Source organism: Cetorhinus maximus, unplaced genomic scaffold (genome assembly GCF_964194155.1).
Source record: "Cetorhinus maximus unplaced genomic scaffold, sCetMax3.hap1.1 HAP1_SCAFFOLD_94, whole genome shotgun sequence".
In the NCBI taxonomy this organism is placed as follows: Eukaryota; Metazoa; Chordata; class Chondrichthyes; order Lamniformes; family Cetorhinidae; genus Cetorhinus; species Cetorhinus maximus.
This window is the reverse complement of record NW_027596114.1, coordinates 12,395-22,278: the sequence shown is the minus strand read 5'-3', so window position 1 is coordinate 22,278 and position 9,884 is coordinate 12,395.

Genomic DNA, 9,884 nt, shown 5'->3' with positions numbered 1-9,884 from the left:
CACTGAACACAGAGCGCACTATGAAAACAGAGGCCACAATGAACACAGGGCCAGCTCTGAACACAGAGCCCACACTGAAAACAGGGTCCACAATGAACACAGATCCCACACTGAACACAGGGCCCACACTGAACACAGAGACCACACTGAACATGGAGACAACGCAAAACACAGGGCCCAAACTAAACATAGAGCTTACACTGAACTCAGGGCCCCCACTAAACACAGGGTCCACTCTGAACACAGGGACCACTCTGAACAAAGAGCCCACACTGAACACCGGGCCCACTCTGAACACAGAGCAACACTGATAACGGGGCGCCCTCTGAACAGAGGCCACCCTGAATACCGGGCCCACTCTGAAGACAAGGATTTCTCTGATCACAGGGCCAAATCTGAACACAGAGGCCGCTATGATCACAGGGCCAACATTGAAAGCTGACCGCACACTGAACACAGAGATCACTATGAATATAGAGCCCACACTGAACACGGAGACCACACTGAAACGGAGAAAACGCTAAACGCAGAGCCCACTCTGAACGCAGGTACCGGTCTGAACACAGGGCACACACTGAAAATAGAATCCACACTGAGCACACAACCCACACAGAACAGAGAGCCCACAATGAACACGGAGCCCACACTGAACACGCAGCCAACACTGAGTGCACAGCCCACAGTGAACAAAGAGCCCAAAGATGAACACAGACCTCACACAGAACACATGGCCCACACTGACCACAGAGCCCACACTGAACACAGGGCATGCTCTGAACACAGGACCCACACTGAACACAGAGTCCACACTGGGCACAGAGTCCACACTGAACATAGTGCCCACAATCAGCACAGAGCTTACACTGAACAGAGGGCCCATACTGAACAATGAGACCACACTGAACACGCAGCCCACATTGAACACAGAGTCCGCACTGTACTCAGAGTCCCCACTGAACAATGGGCCCACACTGAACAAAGCATCCACACTGAACACAGAGCCCGCTCTGAACCTAGAGCTCACGCCGAAAACAGAGCCCACACTGAAAACTGGGCCGACACTGAACACAAAGCCCACGCTGAACACGGAGGCCATGCTGAACACATAGCCCACACTGAATTTAGAGAGCTGTCCCAAAGACTAGTCGATCAACTGCCCGACATAGCAACCCAGACCCAATCATACACTGAAGACAATGGCCCAGACTTCCCCTACACCTTCCCTGGGAATAATCATTCCCAGCGGCAGGGCAGGCTCGCCAGGGTGAGGAGGGAGTGGCCCAGGGAACACGCGACGTTCAATCCACATCCCGTGAAGCCTCATGACATCGGGTCAAAGAATGGGGAGGATGTCTCCACTTGGCACACAATGGGTTCAGTGTGTATCGTCTCCAAGATGCGCTGCACCTACAAACCGAGCCTCCTTCAACAGAGCTTTCCAAACCCATAATCCTCACCACCTCGAAGGACAAGGGGTGCGTGCACATGGGAGGACATTTAATGAAGGTACCTCTCCAAGCCACACACCATCCTGCCTGGAACTATATCACTGTTACTACACTGTCGCTGGCTCCAATCCTCCCTAACTGCGCTGTGGATGTATCTACACCACAGGGGACTGTAGCGTCTCAAGCAGCCGGCTCACCCACCACCTTCCCATGGGGCAATTAGGGATGGGCAATGAATCTTGCCTTTTCCCAAAATATTCTCACATCGTCTTCAAATTCCTTAAGATGATCACAGTTTTTGTACGTGTATATTTGTCTGTGTATACATAAACTGCTCATGGAGCATCTGCTCACAGTATATCACAGTATGATGTAATTTAATCTGATGATATGTGTACACTCAATAGTTGAGTGTTTGTGTATTGTCTCCACAGGTAGGCAGTGATCTGCTGGATCATATCCAGGGACAGCTCATTCCTACCCGGAGTCAGACAGGATGGCGACTGGGGAACGGGCAGTTCCGCTTCAGTGGCAAATATTTAACAAACCGACAGATGCCTAAAATAATAAATATTTAACCACGTGTGTGACTCATCTCCTGACTCAGCAAAGCAAAGATATTCGCCCCAAACAAATGACAGGCAATCACCTGGTGATCAGCGCTGGATGTATTAAGCTAGCTGCGGCCTAAGCAGCGATTAATAATTGTTCAGAGAAACGTCCCCTGATGCTCGATACCATCCCAGTAAAAGCCGCCCCACTTGAACGGCACCAGATCCACAAACCTTCACTCCCTCCAGCACAGACGCACAATATCATAAGTCTGTACCATCTACAAGATGCACCAAAGCTCCATTGACGGCGCACCCCAGACCCATGACCTCTCTAGAAGGGGAAGGGCAGCACGCAAATGGGAATTTTTAGGTTCCCCTTCGAGCCACTCACAATCCTGATTTGGAAATGTGTCGTCCGTTCCTTCACTGTCGCTGCAACAAAATCCTGGAACTCCATCAGTACGAATACTCTGGGTGTACCTGCAACAGATGGACAGCTCACCAACCACCTTCTCAAGGGCACCCAGCGATGGACAATTTACACTGTCCTAGCCAGTGGCCCCATCGCACACAATTCAACAAAGAAACCGATAAGCCAGGGTGGAATGGAGTCAGAAAGATAGCATGGGTAGAAGATGTAGAAGGAGGGCGAATAAATAGGAGATTCACATAATGAAACAAAGTAAGAGAGGCTGACCGAACAAGAAAAATTAATGGAGAAGCAGATAGGGAAAGAGGGAGAACTGAACGTTGGAGGAAGGCAGAGGGAGAGACAGAGATAGGGAAAGAAAGATAGAGGGGAGGAGAGAGAGGGAATAATAAGGAGGGAGGAAGCAATAGAGGATGAAAGCGGGGGTGAGAGGTAGTGAGATGGAGAGAAAGAGACAAAGAGAGAGAGAGCAGAGGGAAATGACAGGAAATGCAAAGAAAATAAAAGGGAGACTTTTCCATCACAACTTTCAGAGCACCGGGATATCCCAGAGTTTCCACAGAAAGTGAAATAATGTTGACATTTCCCCACTGTTGTGAAGTGGGGAACATGAACGTAAATTTTTGCACAGCAAGATTCCACAAGCAGCAGTGGAATAATGGCTGAATAACCTGCTTTGTTGATAGTGGTCGATGGATGAATATTGGGACAATGGCATCTAGTGTGAACTCCACAATTCTAATTCCAACAGTGGTGGTGGGATATTTTAGAGTGCGTAAAGATTGGGAAATCAGTAGAAATACTTTGAAAATAATTCACAAAGGAAGTGGAGGAAATTGAAGAGAATGTCTTGTTGACACAAAGCTGTTGTGTTCTGGAATGCGCCGCCCGAAAAGATATTGGAGCAGATTCAATAGCAACTTTCAAACAGGGCATTGTAACAATAACTGACATGGAAAATAATAGCGGGGCAATGGGGAAAGAGAAGAGATTGAGGGAGCTTAATTCAGCATCTCTCTCACAGAACCAGCAGACACCATGGGCCAAATGGCTCCCTTAATCTGAAGAATGTTTCTTACTTTAAACACTAAGAACAATTCCTTTAACCCTTCACCTGTTCAATCTTTACACAGATCCATCTCTCTGTTGATTAATTAAATCCGGCCTGGGACAGATTTTTAGCCGTGGATTGCAGTTAATGCCAGCCTCAGTTAGTGAAGTGTTCCTTTAACCTGCCCAAGGTACATCCAACCCTCACGGTGTGTCTGCGATTATTAACGACATAATTCTCTCTCAGTTCATATAAAAAGTATGCGTGCACCAGTCATCTCCCTGTGACAACGGGGAGCTCAGGGGAAGATGTGGAAAGCACTGTTCTTGGTACATTAAGAGCTGGTGGTGATGGAGTTCAAGCTTATCGGTTGGTTATCCAAGGATGTTATCTCTCAGTTGCCAAACTATAGAAGCATTGATTACAACAGGAGGAGGTCATTCAACCCCTCAAGCCAATATTCTTATTCAATTTGCCTATGGATGATATGTGTCTTAATCCCATTGGATAATTTTGGCTCCATAATCATTATAATCCTTTCCAAACAGCAAGCTGTCAGTCTGAGATTTAGCCTTCTTCAAAAATTGGGTACATTGTTTTTGGAATCCAACCTCAACTAATATCCACCGAGGAGCTATCGTCAGTCTCCTCGAATTTCCCATCCACATACTGTCCCTCGGTGATATTTTGTATTAATCGTACAGCATGTTTCTAAATCCCTACATCATCTCGAAGCTCTGTTACTCTGTAATCTCCTCAAGCCCAAAAACCCTTCCAGATACATGCGTCCCACCAAATCTGCCCTCCTACCCATTCCGAGATTTAAAGTTACCTGCCATTTGCGACCATGCCGTCAGTTGCCTGGAGCCGAGGCTCGAGAGTCCCCAGTGTAATCTCATCAACTACGGTCTCTCGTCCCTGGAGATGGTCCTTCAATCCAACCTCTTTGGGTGTACGTTGGGTCACCTGTCAAAAATTACCTATATTTGGACTCTGTGTGAAATGATATTGTAAAATGCTCCATGAGTCAATTGTGTCATTTTATTATCATGATGTTTCATTATAAATTGCATAATTCTCAATCCTCAAATTTCTGGTCCATATTTTCCTTTGGTTTATCCACTGTAGGAGCACTCTGCTCAGTTCTGGTCTCCCTATCCCTCGGATAGTTCTGGAGCACTGTGCACAGTTCTGGTTTCCATATCCCTCGGTTAGATCAGGAGCACTGTGCAAATTTCTGGGGTCCATCTCGCTCTGTTAGATCTTTAGCACTTAGCAGAGTTCTGGTCTCCATCCCCCTCGATTATATGTGGAACACTGTGCACAGTACTGGTCTCCATACCCCTCGGTTACACCAGGAGCATTGTGCGCAGTTCTGGTTTCCATACACCTTGGTTTGTTCTGGAGCACTGTGCACAGTTCAGGTCTCCATACCCCTCGGCTAGACCTGGAGCACCGTGCACTGTTCTGGTTTCCATACACCTTGGCTTGTCCTGGAGCCGTGTGCACAGTTCAGGTCTCCATATACCTCGGTTAGATTTATAGCTCCGTGCAGTGTTCTGGCCTTCATGTCCCTTGGTTAAACCACTGCTGGAGCACTTTGCACAGTTCTGGTCATGATATCCGTTGGTTTTACCACAGCTGGAGCAATGTGCAAAGTTCTGGTCTCAATATCCCACATTTAGATCATGCTTGGTATACTGTGTGCTGTCCTTGCCCTCATATTCCCTGGTCAGTCCGACTTGCAGAGCTGTGTGCATTAGATGTATAATTATATATGGGTTCAAGAAGAGCTGAACACTCAAAAACCCTGACTGTTGCCTCTTCCTTTCTGATTTCCAGATTGGATCCTCGAATGTGTCAGAAAAGGAGGAAACTGTAGAAAAGACCAGCGTCACAAACTTGAAACTCTGGACTCATGGCAGTGCCTCTGGCCTTACACGTGCTGCAGGCTTCCTGAGCTAGAATAAGGGAAACTCTCCCGATGTGACGCCTGTCTAAGTCTCGGCCTGACTCTTACTGTAATGTCTGTCATTAAGGCTCTTATATAATGTGTGGATCCAATGAGCCCTGACGTTCTGCTCTCTGAATCATGTGAATAAAACTGGCTGCATTTATCACCGCCTCTTGTACGTGTCTCATTGCTCACTCGTATCGGATATCTCCACATTGACAGGGAGGGAGGGGAGGTCAGGAAATGGCAGGACCATATTGACCAATTGTAACTCCAATGTAGTCAGGTTCACAAAAGCGTACCTTAGAGCCAATGCCCCCGCTCACCAATGACCATCCCTTAGAATAGCTGGAACTGCTGGATGGGCAGAACCAGCAAAGGTGTTGGCACAGTGGCATACAGCCAGGAGGGGAAGGTTCTGTAATGACTCCAAAATCCTTGATTCCTAATGACATCAGGCAAACACAGCTTACAACCATACTGTGGATGTACAAGGACCACCCCAGGCAGAGAGTAGATCACTCTATTTTCCTGCCAGTCTATCTTACAGATGTCTGCTGACCACAGAGGACCAAAACTGTAAACCTTGCAAAAAAAAGGAAAATCGCAGCCTGCCTCTGATTTTCCTTGCTTCATAGGGAAACATGTAACCTGATCGTAAAATGGCCTCCTCTAAACCCCTTCCCGAAGGCACATTAGTTACGTGTCTAAGTAGAAATGTAGAACAACGATCCATGATCACAATGACCATTCATCTTCATAACGAAGAGACAAGTTACAGCACAATGATGAGGGAGTTGTCTAATGAGGTAAGGCTGGTCAGTGTGTGCCCATACCCATCGGAGTTTAGAAGAACACAACGTGATAAAAAGCGTTTCGCATCCCGAGTGTATTTGATAAGGGAGATACCGGGAGGGTTTCACCACTTTTGAGGGAGATTAGAAACAATATGGAAAGATTAAGAATAAGAGGTGCTTGTTTATGACAGAGATGAGGAGATTGTCCATATTTGTCTAAGGCTCATTAGTCTGTTGAATTCTCTCGTCCAAACATAAGTGTAGGCTGGCTGATTGCATTTATTCGAGGCAGAATTTGATTGGATTTTTAAAGGCAAGTGACTCAAGGGTGATGGTGGGACCTGCGATACAGTGTCGTTGAGACACAACCAGATGAGCCATGATCTAACTGATCGGTGGAGCAGTCTCAAGGGGCTGAATGGACGTCTACTGCTACAAAGTCCTTTGTTCCTAAGTTCCGACAAATGTTTGTAAATTGTATTGATAAAAGTGTTTCGAGGCCTTAGCAGACTGAGTGTTTCTTCACCTGAGAATTAGAAATAGATGTCGTTGTCTCCAATTGTAAATATCTGACACCTCCTTCCCACTTAACAACTGGAGATGTTCCTTTTTCTTTTAGAATTATCACAACCACATTTACTGCCAGGCAGCATGAATTACATGACCTCCCTTCATTTACTTAAATCAGAGAGTCTGACCCAAACACTAACAGTCTCATAAAACAACACACATAGTTGCAAAACTTAATGGTAAAGTAAAGCACACTATTGGAACTGGAGGGTGAGAAATAGAGAGGGAGGAACAGTCAGACAGGAGTTCAAAGTAAGGAAAGGGAGAGAGAAAAAAAAATGTTAATAAAGGGAAGATTAAGCTTTTGTGACACCTTTCACCAGGATATTGTTGTAGGGTGGTCAGTGCTAGAATCTTCAAATTGTCGCTGCCAATTGGTGCACAGCAAGCTCCCACCAGCAGGGCGATACTGACCAAATAACCTGCGTTCGTTGTGTTAGTGGATGGATGAGCACTTGTCCCAGGAAACCAGGGAGAGATCGCCCAAACCTTCTCCAAGCGCCCGATGGTGATTTTTGTATACCTATAAAACTTTGTGAGCTTAATCATTATTCCGATCTGTGCCATCGCAGATGAATGAAAACCAACTTGCTTCCAGTTAAATTTGGACATGGTAAACTGCCCCTTAAACTTTCCCAAAATGGAATCTAGCCGCGGAGCGCGTGTGACACTATTAACTACAGTATGCACTGTATTCATATAAAGAGCGCCTGGGCTCCAGCTATCTCATTGTGACCTGGGAGGAGACCAGCGGAGAATGAGGAAAACACTGCTTTTGCTGCTTGTTTCCTGGTGCTGATGCCGCCCAATCACTGCTGAAGGAGGAGAGACTGCAAGGAGTATATTAGGGGTTAGTACATCTCTCAGTACAAAACCTAAAGAAACATTAAGAGAAACAGGAGGAGGCCATTCAAACCATTGAAGCTGCGTTGCGTTTCAATTGGATTGTAGCTGATATGTGTCTGAACTCCATCAATGCACATTGGTTCTGTGACACTTGAAAACTTCCCAAAGGGAAAGAAATCAAACTCAGTTTTTAAAATGTTTCATTTGTTGTCTACATTAACCTCAATCCATCATGTAGTTATTCCCAGTCCCCTCGTACTGCCCATCAGTCTGTGGTCACTCGGTGATATCTTGATTCATTCATATACCATGTTTCTAAATTCCTCGAGCAGCTCACCCCCTCCGTACATCTGTATTCACCTCCTGCCCAATCATTAGTCCAGGTATTGTTGACTCTAGAATGCAGGCCTCCTTTGGGTTTCCAGACTTTGACTGGAGGATCAGCCATTGGAGGCACTGCATTCGGTTGCTGGAACCTCGAGCTCTGGTAATCCCACCATAATCCTTTCCACCTCTCTCCCCACGTTTTAGATAATCCATAAAAAAAACTTTTCTTGAGTGAACTTTTTGTCGTCTGTCCTTAAGATGTTTTGCTGTGGCTTTCTGTCATTTTTCCCTCTCTCTGGATCCTGTGTCGTGTCTTGGGACATTTCTTCACTCTCCAGGTGCGCCAAAGGATGCTCCCTGCTAGTTGTGCAGAGAAGCCGCCTCTGTTCATCTCGGTTTGACACAATTACAGCACTCTGAATATGGATGGAGCCATATCCTTCACTACGACTACGGTCAGAGTACTGTGCGCAGTGCTGGTGTCTGTATTCCTCGGTTAGACCACACTTAGAGCACTATGCACAGTTCTGGTGACTGTATCCCTCGGTTAAACCACACTTGGAGCACTGTGCACAGCTCTGGCCTCCATACCCCTTGTTTAGACCACACTTGGAGCACTGTGCAAAGCTCTGGCCTTCCTATCGATGAGTTAGACCACACTAGGTGCACTGTGCACAGCTATGGGCTCCATGTTCCGTCATGCTATCATCGCCATCCATATTTGAGCTCTCAGTATGCATCAGGAATCAAAAGACTCAGACTCAACTCCGTTGTTCAATAAATTCCTTAGCAGTTATGACCTTGGTATTTGGGGATACTGGAGGGGTCTGTTGTATGGGAAGATGCAATGAAGAGGAGTCTTTAATTCCCTGTAGATGCTGAATCATTTTAAGTGCTGTGAGGCTGCATGAGGTACAGAAAGGTGAATATATCACACGGCCAGGTGAACCTGAGGATATGGCTGAGGCTGACTTTAATTTCTGTAATTCCAGCTCTGATGCATTGTGTGGATCCGATGACCCCTGGCCCACTGCTTTCTGAATCATGTGAATAAAACTAGCTACGTCGATCAACGCCTCTTGTCTGTGCCTCATTTCTCACTCGGATCGCTGTGTTAACATATCGACAGTCAGGGAGGAGAGGTCAGAAAATGGCAGGTTCACATTGACATCTTACAACTGCAATGTAGCAATACGTGTAGAACATGGCAGAGTCTCGTTGGCATCTTGTATCTCCTGAACTGTCATGCTATCAGAATCAGAGCTTCATAGCCAATGCCAAAGATTCGCCACCCATATTCCTGGGTTTGTCATGCCCCACTGACAGGAGGGCGTTACCAGGCTTGACGGCACAGGGGAATACAATAGGCATGGGTTCTCATTGGGAGTGCTCAGCATTAAAGCCAGGCACAGTGATTCCACAAGTCATGATGGCAAACAGGGGGAATGAGAAGCTCCTGCTGATTCCAACCTACCGCTCTCCAGAATCTGATCAATTCTAAACACCACATGGAAGAAGCACTGAGTGTATCAAGGTCACAGATTGTTCTCTGCTGTGGAACCTGCATGTCCATCACCAAGAGTAGCTCTGGGTCATCGTTACAGACCCAGGTGGCCGAGCCCCGAAAGGCAGAATAGGCCTGAGGCAGGTGAACGAACAAGAGGGAATATTCTACTTGGCCTCAGCATCACCAATCTACCTGCTGCACATGCATCCGTTCCTGACGGTGTTGGTAGGAATGACCACCGCACAGTCCTTGTGACAACAGACCTGTCTTCAAACTGGGGACACACTTCATTTTGTTGTGTGACACGCTGTGCTGTCAATGGGATAGATTCAGAACAGATCACGCAGCTCAAATCTCAACATCCATGAGGCGCTGTGGGCCATCAGCAGCAGCAGAATTA